Below are 18936 nucleotides of genomic sequence, written 5' to 3'. Positions count from 1 at the left end.
ACTGAAAACCCTTCCGCAGAGCTATTGTGTGCTAAAAGTTCGAAATGCTGGTTGTACAATCAGCCTGCCCATAGATGGATCAAATCTCAGTCCGTGCTCAACCGGCTGATATTTCGATCCATCTATGACCGGATTTACACCCTAAATACAGGTGTAACATGTAACATGGTCCGAAGGTGAAGATTTTAAACAACTGGAAACTGATTTTACAAAACACATTTACTGTTGAATTTAAAGTAAGAAAAAATGCATTGTTTGCTGGGTCAATTAAAGAAGAGTTTCACTTGCCTTGCATTTATATTTTAATTTTCTTCAATTGACTTGCATTTATATTTTAATTTACATTATAATGCATCCAAAAGAAGGAGTGAGACCACATTGCTAAAGCAGTCATGGAAGGACCCCATGGGCAGGTCAGGAGTTCTCAATCAAACAAGAAGCCAGTGGATAATTTAACCCAAAAAGTACATTTATAACTGCAATGTTAGCATTGGGAGGACTTGTGTGGTCCTTGAGAGTGGTCTAAGAAAGGTGCCTAGGGTAACACTGAACCCTTAAAGCTAAACTCTTGCCTCATTTACAATATTGCATCATTGTACAGGCTTCTCTCTTGTACTGAAATTCCTTACACATTTCACTGCACAATGTAAGAGTCTCAAATCTGCATTAGAAGTAGCAGCAAATCAGTGCTGTGGCTTTCCTGGCTGGATGACATCCAGAACCATTAAGCCTTATCCTCCCCACCCTGACTGTCCCTGGTCCACCTTTGTCATTTTTTGGGTTTTAGTTATTTCAAACACGAAGGCTCAATATCACATGTGGGTAATATCTAGGGAAGTCTGCATGCAAATACAGCCTGCCTAGGAATGCCCACTCCTCCAGAGTGAAAACCCACCCATCAAAGTATTGTGATAATTGTGTACCTCCTCTTAAGAATCAGCCCACTGCTGCATGCTGCATCAGGGCAAAGGGCTCTTGAGTAGAGTACCAAGGAGTTGTGGGATTCTGGAAGCTAAGAAGCCTAGAAGATAATGTCACAGAGCCAAAAAAGGTATATAAAGAAAAAGAAAAGGTTTTATCTAAAAATGTTATTGGCATGTTGATGAGGGTTGAAAAGGGAAACCAGGGGAGACAAATATAGGCAGATTAAACTTCTGCTTTAAAAAGGAATCAAACCCTGTGAGCTGTGCACAAAAAGAGCAGGCAGAGGGTTGATTAGTTGTCAATACTACCTGTGGTTTTTCTGCTGATCTTTTCCCATTACTGACGCACTGTAGCTTTTTCTGAACTATGTCCCTTCTGAGGGAGTAGCCATCTTGGTATAGGCAGGGCCTTGTTTCCTCATGTCATAGCCACTAACAAAGTGAACAGCATACTATTGATTCTTTGGAGTTCTTTTGGAGCCTTTGATCTCACACTGCAGATGTACAGCTTTGAGGCTGTAGACACAAGAGTGCTTAGGCACACTCCCATACAAGGAAGTACACTACAGGCAGTCCCCGAGTTATGAACATTCGAGTTACGAACAACTCATACTTAGAAACGGAGGGAGAAACAGGAAGTGAGATGAAATCTACCCCTAGGAAGGGAAATTCACTCCTGGAAGAATTGTGGGAAAAAGATATCTCCGCTGAAAGTTTATCACCAATCACTGTTTCCAAGACAACCCAAAATTTTCCAAATCCAATTGTCACAGGGACAGAAAGTGAGATGAAATCTGCTGAATGGGCACAGACAGCAAAATAAACATTATAGGGGTGTTAACCCTTCCCTATGCTATCCAAAAAAACTTACAAATTCTTTTTTTTGGCTGCAGTTACACTTAAATATTTACCTGTTCCAACTTACATACAAATTAAACTAAAGATCAAACCTACAGAACCTGCCTTGTTCGTAAAACTGGGACTGCCTGTACTATATTTCAAGAGGAATTCCAGACAAAATGCAGTACTGCTTAGCCCAATTAACATTTCTTGATGTTCCCTATAGCACAGCAAATCTTCACGTTTTGAATTCAGCTCCACTTTAAGATACAGAAAATTCACCAACACTGTCCTATATTATTAAGTTTTCCTGAATAAACTCTTTGGAACATTTCCTATTTAAATGTGCCTTAGCAATGCTAAAATAGGATTGTGTGCACTGAACAGCAACACCTCTCTTCATCTCTAGAAGATTAGGGTGAGATATTCTGTTGTACAGCAGGGGAGAATTCAGACACAGCTGACAACACTGGGATGTCAGTGCAGCCAAGACAGTCAGCTCACCATGGAAAAATTAGAGGCTCAGTGGGCTTCTGTCAGCATCTATAGATATTTTCTTCTCTATTTGCAGCATTTTAAAGACCTGTGTCAAAGAACTTTTGTTAAATGTAGGATAAATGCACCTGCCAATGACAATTGATATTGTTATCTTTACTTTGGACATTATGAAGCGGATTTCTTAAATCTGGAAAAAAGAAGATAACTACATGTTTGGCACTTTTGACATAGAGACCAGTCAGACCAGTTTGTTTCATGTTTGTTAAATGACAAATAAAACCTTATAGGTTGCTATTGACAACAACTCCACTTCTGTGCTTATTTTCTTCACAGTTTTAACAAAACAATTACAATAAATTGTAGTAGAAGCAAAATGTGTGGTTGTCTTAAATGATGGCAGAGATGCGGTTTTGTCTTTCAAGCATAGCAGAAGATAGCACTGCCCTGACATTTAATCAGATGGCTTCTTTACAGTGCTTAGCTTGCAGCCCCTTGTGATTTCTCTCTGGCTAATTGAGAAAGCATTTGTCAGTACAGGCACATCTAGACATCATGGGAAAAAGGTATGATTTTTATGTTTTCATCCATTTTTTTTAGCCTTTATGGCTACTTACTGGTTGTCTGTCAAGACCCTTACTAACTGTAAGTCACAAATATTGCCTTTAGCATTACTGTTTTAAATAATTAATTAAACCATCAATAAACCATACTATCCAATTAGATTTAAACATCAAACAAGGAGAAAAAATAAACAAATTCTGAAATTTAGAATGAACCCAAATGGGCTTAGGTTTTATGAACTCTGATGAGGTAGACATGCAAATTAGAAATGTATATCATATTCATTATGCTAAATATCAACATGGATAGGAGGCAAAATGTTACAAGATGGGAAGTCATTATGATGTTTGAATTCTCATGAACCAGCACTTCCATGTAACAAGATGACAATAAATGTTAAGAAAGAAATTAGGAAACCATTTACATTCACACAATGGCTTATCAAACCACAATCTATACAATATTGTGTACACACCATGTGAACAATTTCCTGAAATATCCCTTCTGCATTACGGACTAATTTTTAAAAGTATTTTTTAAAAGGAAAGTCTAACCAAAATGGATATCTTAGTTTAGGGTAGACAGTTGAGATTGTATTCAAGTAAATACTAAAGCTGATCTTGCTTTTATTATAACATGTCAGATTGTGATAAAAAAAACATGTTTTGAACTCCCTGTGGCATCATAAGTCAGACTCTGATTTCATGCCATGTCTGGGTCAAGTGGGAAGGTACTGTTTGGCGCTATACACCACTTCAAATGTATCTGAATGTACCACAAAGATTTACATATCCCATCAGTCTTTGGAATTGTAGTTCTGGTATTGAGTGGTTCTTTGGAAGGTGTCTGTGGAGTTTTTTATTCCATTATCTCTACCCATATTGCCTCAAAAAGCTGGGTAGACCTAGAAGTGCAGAGCTCAGCAGGGAGATGAGGAACGAAAGAATGTAATATTAAAATACATGCCCACAGCTGGAATCCCACTGATGTCATTACATTGGCACAAGTAGTGCAGAGACTACACGGAGGCATCAAGGGGACCGTAGCCAGGCAGAAGATAAAGTAGATTAAGGTGTTTGGTCCCCTGCACAGGAAATACAAATGGAAAAGCATTTGAACGTGGACTTTCAGAAGTTATTTCTAAGGAAGGTAGCATATAAGCATGGTCCAAAAGGACAGGATAAGAAGGTAGTATATACAGTCATGGCCAAAAATATTGAAACCCCTGCATTTCTGTCAGATAACTGTTGTAATTACAAATGTTTAGACATTCTCATGGACTGGACAAAATTAGTAGCACCTTCTCAAAATTGTAAGAAATAATTGCATTCCAAGTTTGTGATGCTCCTGTAATTTGTAATTAAACTCACCTATATCAATTAACAGACATGAATATTCCTGTGTGCACTGTGTGCAACATTGTCAAGAAGTTTACAGCCCATGGCACTGTAGCTAATTTCCCTGGACGTGGACAAAAGGGAAAAACGTGATCAAAGATTGCAACAAAGGATTGTTCGAACAGTAAATAATGCACCTCGGTCAACTTCAAGCGGACCTTAAGACACAGAGTACAGCTGTGGTAGGACGCTATGGTAGGAGACCCAGGAGGACCCCACTGCTGGCACAGAAACATAAAAAAGCCAGATTGGAGTTTGACAAAACTTACCTGAGGAAGCCAAAATCCATTTGGGAAAATGTGCTGTGGACAGATGAAACAAAATTACAGCTTTTGGGTAAAGCCCATCATCCTACTGTTTTCAGAAAAAGAAATGAGGCCTTTAAAGAAAATAATACAGTCCCTACAGTCAAACATGGTGGAGGTTCACTGATGTTTTGGGGTTGCTTTGCTGCTTCAGGCACTGGATGTGGATGTCTTGATCATGTGCATGGCATTATGAAAACTGAAGACTACCAAAGAATTCTGGGGTGCAATGTAGGGCCCTGTGTCAGAAAGTTGGGTCCCCATCAGAGGTCATGGGTCTTACAGCAGGACAATGAGCCACAGCACACATCAAAAAGCACAGAGAAATGGTTTAAGACAAAGTGCTGGAGAGTACTGAACTGGCCAAGAATGAGTCGAGGTCTCAATCCCATAGAGCACCTGAGGAGAGATCTCAAAGCTGCATTGGGAAAATCTGAGAGACCTGGAGCAGTTCGTGAAAGAAGAGCGGTCCAAAATTCCATTATAGAGGTGTAAGAAACTCACTGATGGTTACCGGAAGTGATTGATTTCAGTTATGTTTTTCCAAGGGGTGTGCTACTAAATATTAAATTGAGGGTGCCAATAATTTTGTCCAGTCCAATTTTGGGGTTTTACCAGAATTGTGACAAATTTGGCTTTTTGTTTCTCCACTTTTTTGTGTCATACCAATACAAACAAAAGAAATAAACATGAGAATGCCGAAACATTTGTAATTGCAACAATTTTCTGGGCGAAGTGGTGCATTATCTGACAAAAATGCAGGGGTGCCAATATTTTTGGCCATGACTATATGCTACAGAAATTCAACTTTGCCTAGACATCAATTTTGTATGAGATTTCCTTGAAACGCCTGTCTCAGTAAGGTCCACATTTTCCTTTTTCACTTTATCCATATGCATTTTCTTTACTCACTTTATGCATATCCACATCTCCTTACTTACGAATGATAATGCTATGGAGAGCTGGGCCAGGGTGATGACAAGCATACAAGGTGCCCAACTTGGTATATCAGTAGTTGGTAAGGTAGACTAGAGCTGGATTCATGAATAGTCTAGTCACCTGACCATACTGATAAAAAGCCAAAGGAAGAAACCTTAGTAAATATTACAGGTCAATTACTCCCCACCAAAGTCTGTACCATCTACTGCAACCAACTGAACCCCAATCTTCTCACTCTTATATAAGAAACTGTGCATTTTCCATGCAGACTATAAGGAAACATCGATATCTGGAGTAGTATTGTCTTAAAGTGTTACTAAACCCACAACAGTACAATCAGTCTGTATATGCAGTAAAGCATGCTTGATATACTCACTGTGGAACCTAAGGGGTTAATCCTCTGCATTGTGTTAAAAATTCTGTTTGATCCTGACTTGTCTGATGCTCCCCTTCTTATCTTCTGATAAGACATATCGTGTGGAGACACTCTGCATGCTCAGTTTGCTGTGTATTGCTTGAGAGGTTTATTTCTTGGGGGAGTGCATGTGATCAGCACAGGGCCAATCAGCACTGTCCAGACAGAGGGCCAGGGGTTCTGCATCCTCCTAGAGCAGAAAGAAAACTCCTCCTACAAGCATTAACCAATGCTCTGCAGAACACTGATCAAAGTCATAAGACTGCTCTAACTGCTGATGAGAAAAAGTATTTAGCAGTTTATATTTACTAAAATATTTGTATTTCCATGTAGTGTGTACTGTGGGAGACCAGACAGAGTGATTGCAGGGTCCTGGGTTTAGTAACACTTTAAAGATTGTAAAACTGTGACACAGCATCTGTCATAACAGGGGAAGGTTCTTGACGAAGCAATGGATCCCACAATAATTATGAGGCATACTTGGCTTTCTTCTTTTAAAAGATAAGTTCACCTTTGTTAAAAAAATAATAAATGTACATCTTTTTGCAGGTAAAAAAATGTGCATTTTTAATTTTTTTACAATCCAGTTTTTAAGGCACTGTACCTGCAATCATCAGATCGCAGGTGCAATGCCTGGATCCTGAAGACTCTCTCAGTATACTGTTTGCCTGTACATTGTATGGGTAGGCAGTTACTGAATGATCAAGGAACTAGTGAATGACAAGAATGATCAAGGGAATACCTAGAGCGCTCACCAGTGCCCTGGTAGTTCATTGGGGTCTAAAACTCGTCAGCCACAAATGGTGATGGCAGCGGATTGGGGTGGGACTGCAGGAATGGAAACATGATACATGTTCCACCCTAAAAACGGGTGGAATATGTAACATGTTCCCAAAGGTGAACACGTTATCCTAACTGTAAGATTTTAGAATCATGTTACATACTGACATGATTATTTGATTATTTACTGTTGACAGTGTTTCTACTTGGGAGATTTCATCTTTCTTCCTGTTCTGGAGAAACAACATGACATGAGATGAGATCTCTCCAAAGTGGGGAGAAATCCCATTACTGACAGCTGCTCTTACCATAACAGGTACCCCAACTGTGAGGTTTCCCTTCATCTACTAAACTGATGCCAACTTAAAATGTTAAGACTTTCATTCTAGTTATTTTCTAGGGTCAATGATCCCAACATTATCCAAAGCTAGGTAATTATAGTTTTTAAACAGATAAAAGGTACAATTTTACATTTTAAAAAAATGTATTATAGGCATCCACATTGATTAACATTTACTTTAGGGCTATAGGCCAGTGGAGAGGTTTGGGGTTCACGCTCCTAGATGTATAAACCGAGAGTAAAACCACCTTGTCAAATAAATCTTTAGATGGCAGGTTGGCACTAGATAACCAGCTTCAGAAAGCTATATAGACACAATGAAATGTAAGGGATTAAGGTGTACTCTTGAATTATTCAGAAGGAACAATGTAGTTCACTTGTAATAATCATGGCTTTGCAACCTTGTTAGAGCACACTTCAGTTATATAACAGAGTTTATGCAACAAGAGCCAGCAAACACATTTAAATTGGTTTCTGTAAAACAGTTCAAAATAATACTTGCAAATAAATTGGCAATTCTGTTACATATTTATATCAGAAAGGAATATCCTACAAACATCTTAATTCATGTCCAGTAATCTCACAAGACAATAAGGAAATATCCCTTTTAAAGCCTCTGTACCTGAAAATCACAGCTAGCACAGGAAAGACTGTACAGTAAAGTTACATAACAAATATCTCAGTATATGCTAGATTATGATATACATACTGTGTATATGAATGTTATTTGTTCTGTTTTCATATATGTTATTTCAGTTTAGGTTTGCTGATTATAGTAAAAGGAAAATCTAGTTTCTTTAACATTATTGATACTTTATATATAATTGATATACATGCATGATACATATGACATTCTGTAATCTAATATAAAAATGATATTTCCATTTCAAACACCAGCCAGCCATGGCAACAGTACAGCTAATCACTGTTTTCACTACATCTGCAAAGAGCTTCATCAAAGGACTCTGTACACCTGTGCTGTGGTCTAATACTAAAACTAGTATTTTACAGCACATTACTGCCACTTCATGCAGTATATGGCATTTTAGAACGCTCCCACAACACACATACAGTAGATGCCACCAGACCCGTGCTGCAGCACACAACAACTCACGCTGAGGTGCACTATGTTTAAAAACAAATGTTGCAGGGTGGTTTTTGGTCCATTGCCATTAATGAAAATGATTTGGTTGCCTCATTTTAGCATACAATAATTTTCAAAATACTGCATGTTAAGCGTGTGGTAATGCATCACAACAGGCCACAAAGGACTGAAGAGATCTTTAAATATAACTATGACCTCTAAAAAAAAAATAGCCATGTGTTGCAGCACTTAAATTGATATTAAACCCTTAGATAAGCCCGCTCAGGTGACACACAGTGATGAAGCAAATCCTCCCATACAGGGGCGGACTGACCATTTGGAAATTCGGGCACTGCTCGAGGGCCCAGGGTCAGTAGGGGGCCCCATGAGATGCCCCTGGTACCTTTTTTATAGGCTTTTTTGAGTTGTGGCAAGGACACAGGGGCCCCATGATCCCCTATTGCCCGGGGGCCCCATGAGTTGTCAGTCTGCCCCTGCTCCCATAAAAGCTGCACGTTTTTATCTGCAGCCCTCTCCCCACAGCCTTTCAAAGTACACAGAACAGATTGTATGTCTCAGCTTCCAGGATGGAGAGGAGAGGATCTGACATCACACACTGCACAGCACAAAGCTGAGTGCAATTGACACCTAAATGGAGGAAATTGACACATCCACCCTCTACATCCTCATTGTGAAAATGCACATCTTAGGCTGTCAGTCACCTGCTGTGTGCTCCAGGGTTGGGGGTGGACCATCACGATGAACTGCCTGGTGTCTGAGAAGGGACTCATGTAGATAGCAGAGGAAGGAGAGAGCAGCCAGGATTCACACTAGGTGCAATGGACACACGCTATATGCAAGTACACACTATATGAGGATATGCTTTGTTAATTTTTCATTTCAGAGGTTTACAACCACTTTAAAGTGCAAATGCACTTACAGTTTTCTCCTAGTTCCTCTACAGCATCTCACAATTACCTGTTGAGCCTGCCAGTAATTTCACATGACATAACTTTCTGTAGGCTGTGGCTGCGTGCACCACAGTGGGATGAAAAAATGTTAGAGGGGGCATGGATATCAGCATTGTCACTGCTGATTCACTGAGTCACAAGCCTGTAATTTGACAGTCCAATACCTAGTCCTATTCACTGCTTTCTGGATAGACATCACTGCCTCTGTTGCTGAAACCCTCCCACTGTGAGCTGCAGTGTCTGGCAAGGGAAGTGTGTAAAACAGAAATAAAAGAAAAACTGGCTCAGTCAGAAGAGGTAAAGTAATTTTTTTTTCATTTAATAGATGAGGTTCTTGCATGCTATAGGAACTGGGTTTGGAATTTGTTTACACTCCTACAGAAGCCTTTAAATGTACTTTAAAATTAGACACATCCCGTTGTGTCTTTATATTTAGTAGAATCAGTTTCATCTCCATGAAATATTACACTGCTAAAGAAATACAGGGAATGCATTGTCTCTTTCTTTCTTTCTAATTCACTATTTAAAAAGTTTCAAGTTACTTTGCATAGAGTCCTAAGGCAAAGACAAAGTATACAGACAGATTTCATGGGAGTCAAATTCAAATAAAAACAATTGTGTTAATCATATAACTCAAAATCTGGATATAGAGGAAGCTTTCTATCCATCTTTTGTTCAATGGTCATCTGGAATAGGACAGTTGTCACCAAGACTGCCATACATTTAAATAATGCATACTTAGGAACCAAACTCAAGAGAAGAGGAACAGAAATGTTGAATTGAAGACTTATAGGGGAGAAAAAAGGAGGGGAAGGAGTTGGAGGAGAGAGGAGTTGGGGGAGGGAGGGGGAATAAGGGAATCCCAGAGCCGCTTTAAGCAAGAGTTTTCTGACGATTAACTAGGACTTTATACGTTGATGAAGCCATATGGGAGGATGGTTCAGTAGAGACGCTCAAAGGATGATTCTGAGCTGAGGGGCACGCCCCTCTTGACAAAATAGGGGGAAATAGATTTGTTAGCTCGTACCATTTCAGTAGAAGTAAAGAGCAAATATCCATTGGCACATGTGTTCTCCAATTCCAATATGACCTAAGGCCACATTCAAGAAGAACAAGGAAAAGAAAGAGAAAGGCATGCACACCACACCAGCTACTGTCCAAAACATATAATTTATTGAAAACAGTTATATGATAACAAAAAATATTAATCACAAAAAGACTAGTGCCTCCCCTGACCTGACTGGACCTCCGAGAACCCCCCGGTACCAGCTGGCACCTGCTCCTCAACCCTCCTATTCCACCAAGAACCACCCTCCCTGCCCCACCATCCAAGCCCCCACCCTTCTCCCCAAGTCCCCACCACAGCCCTAAACAATATTGTGAACAATAATGATGGCTACCCCAGGAAGTGAGGACACAAATGGCCACATGAACCACAATGGGTAGAGTGATAACAGACTACAAAGTAGTGTCCTGCTGGTGTATAGTCATAGGCCATGATAGCCTGCTATAAACCAGCTTAAATGGTGTTTTAGTGTCCATGACTGCATGCAATGTAGGATGAGTACAGAACCATGATGAGCATTGAGGTATCTTCAAATATAACCCAGGTAAGCATGCAGGTATAAACAAGCTGTTAGGTATAAATGTGAGTAGAGTCTATTCACACCTGGATGTTAGCCAAGGTGTACTCAGTATACCAATGTGATGTCCACAACGATATGCATGCAAGGACAGGTAGCATTGACTTCCGGGTAAGCAGCCAAACATACATGTAGTGAATCAAGCAATATACAGCTACACCAGCCCATAGGATGCACCATATAATCATGTATTATCCACAGTGAATTGCATGTATGCTTGAATAGCAGGTGCTTGCAGGCAGGCAGCCAATCCAATAAAGGAACAGTTCTTTGTCTCTTGCATTCACATACTGGGTTCTGGGAGGTCAGGTTGGGGCAGAGGAGGCACTGGTCTTTTTTGTCATTAATATTTTGTTATATTTTAACTGTTTTCAATAAATGATATATTTTGGACAGTAGCTGGTGTGGTGTCTATGCCTTTTTCTCTTTTTTTTCTTTGCTGTAATTGTTTTTTGTGACACCTACCCACCTATGGAGTGGAAAGCACCACCATTTTTCTTACTAGTGGGATTCCAAAGATCCCTAACACCCCCCCCCCTTTTTTTTGTAAGTACGCCTTCAAAAAGTACTAGTCCACGAGATTGAATGCTTTTTCATCATTATCTTTAGCATTCCTCAAAAGGTACAAAGTCTACTTGATCAGATGGATTATGCATTGAATGAGCGGCATGAAGCGACAAGATCTTTCTAAAGATTTTCAGGGCTGTATTCAGAAGCAATATTGGGTGATAGTTGGCAAAATTGGAAAGGTCCTTCCCTTCCTTAGGTATCACAGAAATATGTGCCCGTAAAGTCAGTGGAGCATAAGAGAATTCACCAAGTCTGCAGGAACAGATGAGAGCACGAAGGCCACGAGATAGACCTCTATCCTTCGTAGCCTTAAGTTGAGGTAACCAGATCTGACAGATTTAGGAGATTATACAGGTTGGCATAGTGCTCCTGAAATGCAGAGGTAATATGCAACAAGGTATGACAGCGCCTGCCCCTAGTGTCAGTCACGTGTGGAATTTAAGTTCCGAGGGTCTACTCCCTTATGGAGTGGGCCAAATGCCTACCTGGTTTATTAACCAAATTCTCAGTATGTCTGCCAGGAGCTGGGATGTGAGAGTCCTAAGGAGGCATTAACATTGTACACTATCGGCCTGGAAGATGTTGGCTTTTAATAAACATGCTTTTTGAAAGAGGAGAAAAATGTGAGTGGTAATAGTCTTTATTATGAAGGATGATTCTAAGTGGCAATATTACACTATGTAAGTTTTTTTCTCCCTGGTTGAACGGTGGAGCCTATTTGTATCGTTGAAGATCCCCCTAGAGTGAACAGCAAAGAGGATATTAGGATCCCTAAAAGTCCTAAAAAGTGTCCCATTCACCTAAATCTGGTGAGTGTATTCGATGTTGGTCTCACGGGTGGAAGGTGAAAGTTTCTTTTGGTGTATTTGAAGAGTCTTTGGGAAAGAAGAAAGTCACTTGATTAATGTTTCTTCACTTGAGATTTTTTTCACTTGATTTTTTCACTTGATATATATTTTTTCACTTGATATATTTTTTTCACTTGATATATATATGTATATTTCACGGACAAAAAAAATATTTTTTCTGTTTTGTGGATTTTCCGTTTGATTTTTAATAATATTAATTATTAATTTTATTAATATTTTATTACATTTTTATTATGATGCACTTGATTTATTGATTGACGGTGTGTAGAGGTCTATGTTTGCGCTGGTTTGTTTAATATTTATTGTGGTTTGTGTTTTTGCACAGTGCACAGCAGCAGTATAGCACCTGTGGGAATCTGTTGGCGCAGGAATAATAGTTCATATAAAAAAATTCTTGAATAAGAGTTGTGTGGAACAGAATAAAAAATGTAATCGTGGCCATCTGGGTTATGAATCTATCAAATATCTACCAGGTAAACAGACTGCACAGCACATTTGATATGGCAGAAATATGGGTACGATAAGTGACAATCAGCTTTAGATTAATCCAGGAGCAGATCCAGGGTGAGACTGAGATCTCCGCCAATGATCATTGCCCCATCTACAAAGTGCTGGAGAGTGTTAAGCTGTAGTTGAGGCTGACTGGGGAAGTAGAGGGAGGCCAGGGTGACCCAGTGGCCCTCCAGGTCCCATCTCAGAAACAGAAATTGGCCATTTGGGTCAGATTGTTGGTGGATGAGCTCCCAGCCTACAGAACTGGATATCAAAACACTCACCCACTCTTGATTTAGATTGAGAATTTGTTCTCTATAAAGAGAATAGATAGGTTTAAAAGCTAGAGGATTTGTCTGAAAGTGATTTTCTTGTAAAAAGGCAATGTAGGTTCTGAGACACCATAGTTCTCTAAGGACAGTAGATTGTTTCTCAGGATTGTTGAGCCCACAAACTTTGAAAATAACAACCTTGCAGAGAGACAAAGTGTGTGTCCGTGTGTGTGTGTGAGGGGTGTTAAAGAGGATCACCTGTATTGACTAGAGAATGAAGCATTTTCCCAGCAGGGAGTCCAGGCACAGGGAGGGAAGGGGAAGGAAAGTAGAGCTGAGGGGCAAGGGGAAAAAGAGGGGGAGAGGGGTGGGGCAGCGTAAGAGGGGAGTGAAGAAAAGAAAGAAAGGTGAAGGAAAGGAAAAGCATTGTTTCTTTTTACAATAATGGACTGTGATTAGAAAAGGCAGTCAGCCTTGCTTACTATAATTTTGAAATCAGGCTTAAAGATTTAGTGACAAAATGTTTATGTATCTTTTATTTTACATTATATTGCATATGCATCTTTTAGGGTATTCAGTGAGGGTTTTATCTTTGAACAGTACACATAGATGTCATTAAAAACTAAAATGCTGTATTGTTTTTTTATAAAGAAGAATCATAGAAACTGGTTTTAATAAATATACTTCCCAAGGATGATCAATGCAGAGTTGCTAATTTATGGAGAACTGCTTCAGAAGACACTTATCCATGAAAATTACTGTGATTGATCGATTGTATGAAATCAATAGTGCTGCCACCTAAAGCAGGCTGAGCACACATCAGCCTAGATCAGGAGAAGCAGCTTGTTATTGAGTTGAACGGGAAGATAATTCTTCCAATCTATACCAGTACCTATAAAGTCTAGTGCCTGTATCCAAAGAGATTTTCTGCACTTAAGCTGGGGCAGTCAAGGAAGTGTGAAGTAACCCTGTAGGTTTAAATAATAATGTAACTGCTTGTTGTTTTAATGTTTGAACAATAAAAATGTAAAAAAAACTATTTTATTTACATGGTTTTGCGTTATATTTGGTGCCCTAAAAGTCCCACACACCCATATTGTTCTAGGTTTAAATACCAAGACCACTTAAAATAACACTAAACCTAAGGATAGCACATTATTGCAAGGAACTGACATTTTATTCAGTTTCCGCTGATAAATGGGTTTTATGTGAGCTGGTATCAGCTTTTCACGAGGAGATATTCTATTGAATATGGAAGCTGCACATGTACTGATGCCCCCAAGATATACGAGAGCAGCATCTACGTGGACAGCTTTATTTGTCAGATTTGAGCATTCCTTTGAATGGCCAGAAATGCTGCAGATCAGTCTGTCCATGACTAAGAAAGAGAAAGGTTGGGCAGAAAAAAACTAAAGAAGCACTGTGGGGGCCTATATCTCCATGGGTCTTTGTTCATTTCTAAGTTTACCATTCCTATACAAGTCAATGGGAATACAAAACTTGCTTGAAGCAGGTCAAATGCAGGTCAGAAGAATGTCAGCTACAGGTCAAATGCGCCTGTCATTGAATCCTGAACAATCTCAGAAGCATCTCCAACTGATACCAAACTAATGACATTGACAACCGAAATCCCATCAAACCAGGCCCTGAAAGATTTATTTTTTTAATATCAGACTTTGCTCATATCAAGGATCACGTAAATAGGCCAGAAAGTCAAGCGTAGACCAAAAAGGTTATCAGTTGAGCATCATTGTCTACAGATTTCCATACACATTAGATAACAGATACAGTATATAGCTTCTGCAATTTTGCAGGCTTGCAGTCTAGTTTTTCCCCCGGGATAATGTATACATTGCCTATGCAATTTTCTGACACAGAAGATCACTGTAGTTTTTGAAAGGATCCAAGGTTGGCATTAAAGTGATATTAAAATTTTTTAAAAATAAATAACAAACATGTTATACTTACCTGCTCTGTGCAGTTGTTTTGCACAGAGCAGCCCCAATCCTCCTCTTCTCAGGTCCCTCGCTGGCACTCCTGGTTCCTCCCTTCTGCTGAGTACTCCCAGAGCAAGCAGTTTGCTATGGGGCACCCAAGCAAGCTCACTCCTGAGCCACTGCTCTGCCTGTCCATTCCATTCAATGGCAGCTATGAGCTAATTTTAACCCTTTGAATACCACATTTATAAATTTACCCTTATTAGATGAGGAGTTAAGGACTGTTAAAGGCATTAAAAAAATGAAAAACTAAGGAAAAAGTAATCTGTAAGAAGGCAGAGCTACTGTCGCAGCACAACACTGTACAATCAATACATCTCTGAGTCAAAGCTGCTTCCTACCAGTATGCTCATATTTTCCAATAAACGACAACAGATAATCATCTCCACTTCATTGCAGCATGAATTCACCTTCATAGACATTTCGAGTCACCTGAGGGCATACATGAAGCACAGCAATACCGAAATGTATTCTCAGAGACTTACAATATACAGAACACAATACCAGCCTGCAATAGACTATTTTTATAAGCGGAAATATCTATCTTACCCAGTTTCTTTTGAAAAAAAAAACACGTATATTACAATTATATTCCCAAACTATTTATACATACAGTCAGGTCCATAAATATTGGGACATCGACACAATTCTAACATTTTTGGCTCTATACACCACCACAATGGATTTGAAATGAAATGAACAAGATGTGCTTTAACTGCAGACTGTCAGCTTTAATTTGAGGGTATTTACATCAAAATCAGGTGAACGGTGTAGGAATTACAACAGTTTGCATATGTGCCTCCCACTTGTTAAGGGACCAAAAGTAATGGGACAATTGGCTTTTCAGCTGTTCCATGGCCAGGTGTGTGTTATTCCCTCATTATGCCAATTACAATGAGCAGATAAAAGGTCCAGAGTTCATTTCAAGTGTGCTATTTGCATTTGGAATCTCTTGCTGTCAACTCTCAAGATGAGATCCAAAGAGCTGTCACTATCAGTGAAGCAAGCCATCATTAGGCTGAAAAAACAAAACAAACCCATCAGAGAGATAGCAAAAACATTAGGCGTGGCCAAAACAACTGTTTGGAACATTCTTAAAAAGAAGGAACGCACCGGTGAGCTCAACAACACCAAAAGACCCGGAAGACCACGGAAAAAAACTGTGGTGGATGACCGAAAAATTCTTTCCCTGGTGAAGAAAACAACCTTCACAACAGTTGGCCAGATCAAGAACACTCTCCAGGAGGTAGGTGTATGTGTGTCAAAGTCAACAATCAAGAGAAGACTTCACCAGAGTGAATACAGAGGGTTCACCACAAGATGTAAACCATTGGTGAGCCTCAAAAACAGGAAGGCCAGATTAGAGTTTGCCAAACGACATCTAAAAAAGCCTTCACAGTTCTGGAACAACATCCTATGGACAGATGAGACCAAGATCAACTTGTACCAGAGTGATAGGAAGAGAAGAGTATGGAGAAGGAAAGGAACTGCTCATGATCCTAAGCATACCACCTCATCAGTGAAGCATGGTGGTGGTAGTGTCATGGCGTGGGCATGTATGGCTGCCAATGGAACTGGTTCTCTTGTATTTATTGATGATGTGACTGCTGACAAAAGCAGCAGGATGAATTCTGAAGTGTTTCGGGCAATATTATCTGCTCATATTCAGCCAAATGCTTCACAACTCATTGGACGCCGCTTCACAGTGCAGATGGACAATGACCCAAAGCATACTGCAAAAGCAACCAAAGAGTTTTTTAAGGGAAAGAAGTGGAATGTTATGCAATGGCCAAGGCAATCACCTGACCTCAATCCGATTGAGCATGCATTTCACTTGCTGAAGACAAAACTGAAGGGAAAATGCCCCAAGAACAAGCAGGAACTGAAGACAGTTGCAGTAGAGGCCTGGCAGAGCATCACCAGGGATGAAACCCAGCGTCTGCTGATGTCTATGCGTTCCACACTTCAGGCTGTAATTGACTGCAAAGGATTTGCAACCAAGTATTAAAAAGTGAAAGTTTTATTTATGATTATTATTCTGTCCCATTACTTTTGGTCCCTTAACAAGTGGGAGGCACATATGCAAACTGTTGTAATTCCTACACCGTTCACCTGATTTGGATGTAAATAAGATCAAATTAAAGCTGACAGTCTGCAGTTAAAGCACATCTTGTTCGTTTCATTTCAAATCTATTGTGGTGGTGTATAGAGCCAAAAATGTTAGAATTGTGTCGATGTCCCAATATTTATGGACCTGACTGTATAAGCATTAAGCAGGCAATGATGTAAAAAGAAGCATAAAGCTACTTAAGAGCTGTAAAAAAAAGGAGGTTCAACAGTCATTTGATCTGAAAATGTAGCAGTTCTACATTATGGGTGCTGTCTGTACCTCAAGGTATTAATGCCATTGGATCAGCCTGACTAGCTAGACAGCTAGGATTTTTGTAAGGAGGACAGCAATAGAAGTCTACATACTGTCCTCTGTGTAAGTTTCCTCGATCCAACAGCTATAATGCATACTGTTACTGACCTAGAATATACAGCAAGTCAGGTTTTTATGTGTTTCTTCTATTTCCTTTCTTAACCCCTTTTTGTTATCAGAACCTGGCATTTTATATTTGACCATCTCCTAATTATATTAATCTAAAAATAGAAAAATATATTCCTAATCTCTTAACATTTTCAGGAGAGGTCAGCAATGGCAGCTGATGTGTTTCCCTTTACGCAGACCAGACTTTACAGTTTAGTTCCACCTTAATAAAAAAAATTAACACTGTTTTAAACAGCAACTTTCCCTCATGTACAGCAATTTGTACTTATTAATATACATTGTCCTAAACAAGGAAGGACAGAAAAAAACAATACTCTTTCAGACTAGGAACACTTCAACTGAAGCCAATGTCCCTACACTTATTCTAAATAAATTATTTATCATTATTCCATGTATTTATAATGTATAATCATTTACACAGTGCCAGAAAACTCTGGGCTCTATCATTCTAATGTCTTTATGGCAGTCATACTGATACACACAGCAAGGACACTTTAGGTGGAAGATGAATAATTACCATAGTGTTTTTATTGAAAAAAGAGGGTACCTGGAGATAACCCATGTAAACAGCTGGAGAACTCCATGGTGATCGTGTCCCTGGTGGGATCTAACCCCAGCATAGCAAAGCTACAATGCTCAGTGTGCCAGAACTTTCTGTTCTCCCTAAAGTAAATATCACTGTATTTTGATAAAGTGGTGCTAAACCCAGGACCCTGCATTCACTATAGATATATCTGGTCTCCCACAGTACACAGAACATGGAAGTGCAATTATTTTACTAAATATAAACTGCTAAATACCTTTTCTTATCAGTAGGTAGAGCAGTCTTGTGACTTCTATCAGTGTCCAGCAGAGCACTGGTTAAAGCTTGTAGGAGGAGTTTTCATTCTGCTTTAGGCAGATGCAGGACCCCTGACCTCTATTTGAACAGTGCTGATTTGCCCTGTGCTGATCACATGCACTCTCCCAAGAAAAAAAACCTCTCTAGCAATACACACCAAACTGAGCATGTGCAGTTTGACTCCACATGATATGTCTTATCAGGAGATAAGAGGGGGACACTGGAAGAAGGAAATGATCAGAGAAGTCAGGATCAAACAGTGTTTTTACACAATGTGGAGGATTAACCCCTTAGGTTCCACAGTGAGTATAAGGAGCATGCTTTGCTGCATATACAGACTGATTTTACTGTTGTGGGTTTAGTAACACTCTAACAAATATATTTGTTGTAGCTGAAGAAAACATCCCAATATTAGATATATTCTTTGCTACTGCCAATTAGCAGCTACTGTGAAGAAAGCTGAGATCTGCAGATATAGGGGTTAAACTTACTGTAGATGTGTGAGAGGCAATACTGATTTACCTAATACAGTTGGCTTGTGATTTCAATCAAATAATAGCTAATAGAGCGACTTATTCTTCCGCCATAACAAAATGCTTCATTAAACCAATATAAAACAAATTCAGGTCTTTATTCTATCTAAAGCCA

At 39.4% G+C, this 18936-nt stretch overlaps 1 protein-coding gene across 1 annotated transcript in view; it reads right to left on the bottom strand.

The window, feature by feature from the left end:
- RAPGEF5 (Rap guanine nucleotide exchange factor 5) overlaps positions 1 to 18936 on the bottom strand; it is a 393851-nt gene that overhangs the window by 148449 nt on the left and 226466 nt on the right. The gene's annotated exons all lie outside the window — the stretch shown is intronic.

The sequence above is a fragment of the Staurois parvus genome, unplaced genomic scaffold (assembly GCF_062004578.1).
Source record: "Staurois parvus isolate SC_StPar_1 unplaced genomic scaffold, SC_StPar_1.0 ptg000136l, whole genome shotgun sequence".
Taxonomy (NCBI): domain Eukaryota; kingdom Metazoa; phylum Chordata; class Amphibia; order Anura; family Ranidae; genus Staurois; species Staurois parvus.
Note: the sequence above shows the minus strand (reverse complement) of the source record. Positions and strands in the feature narration are given on the sequence as shown.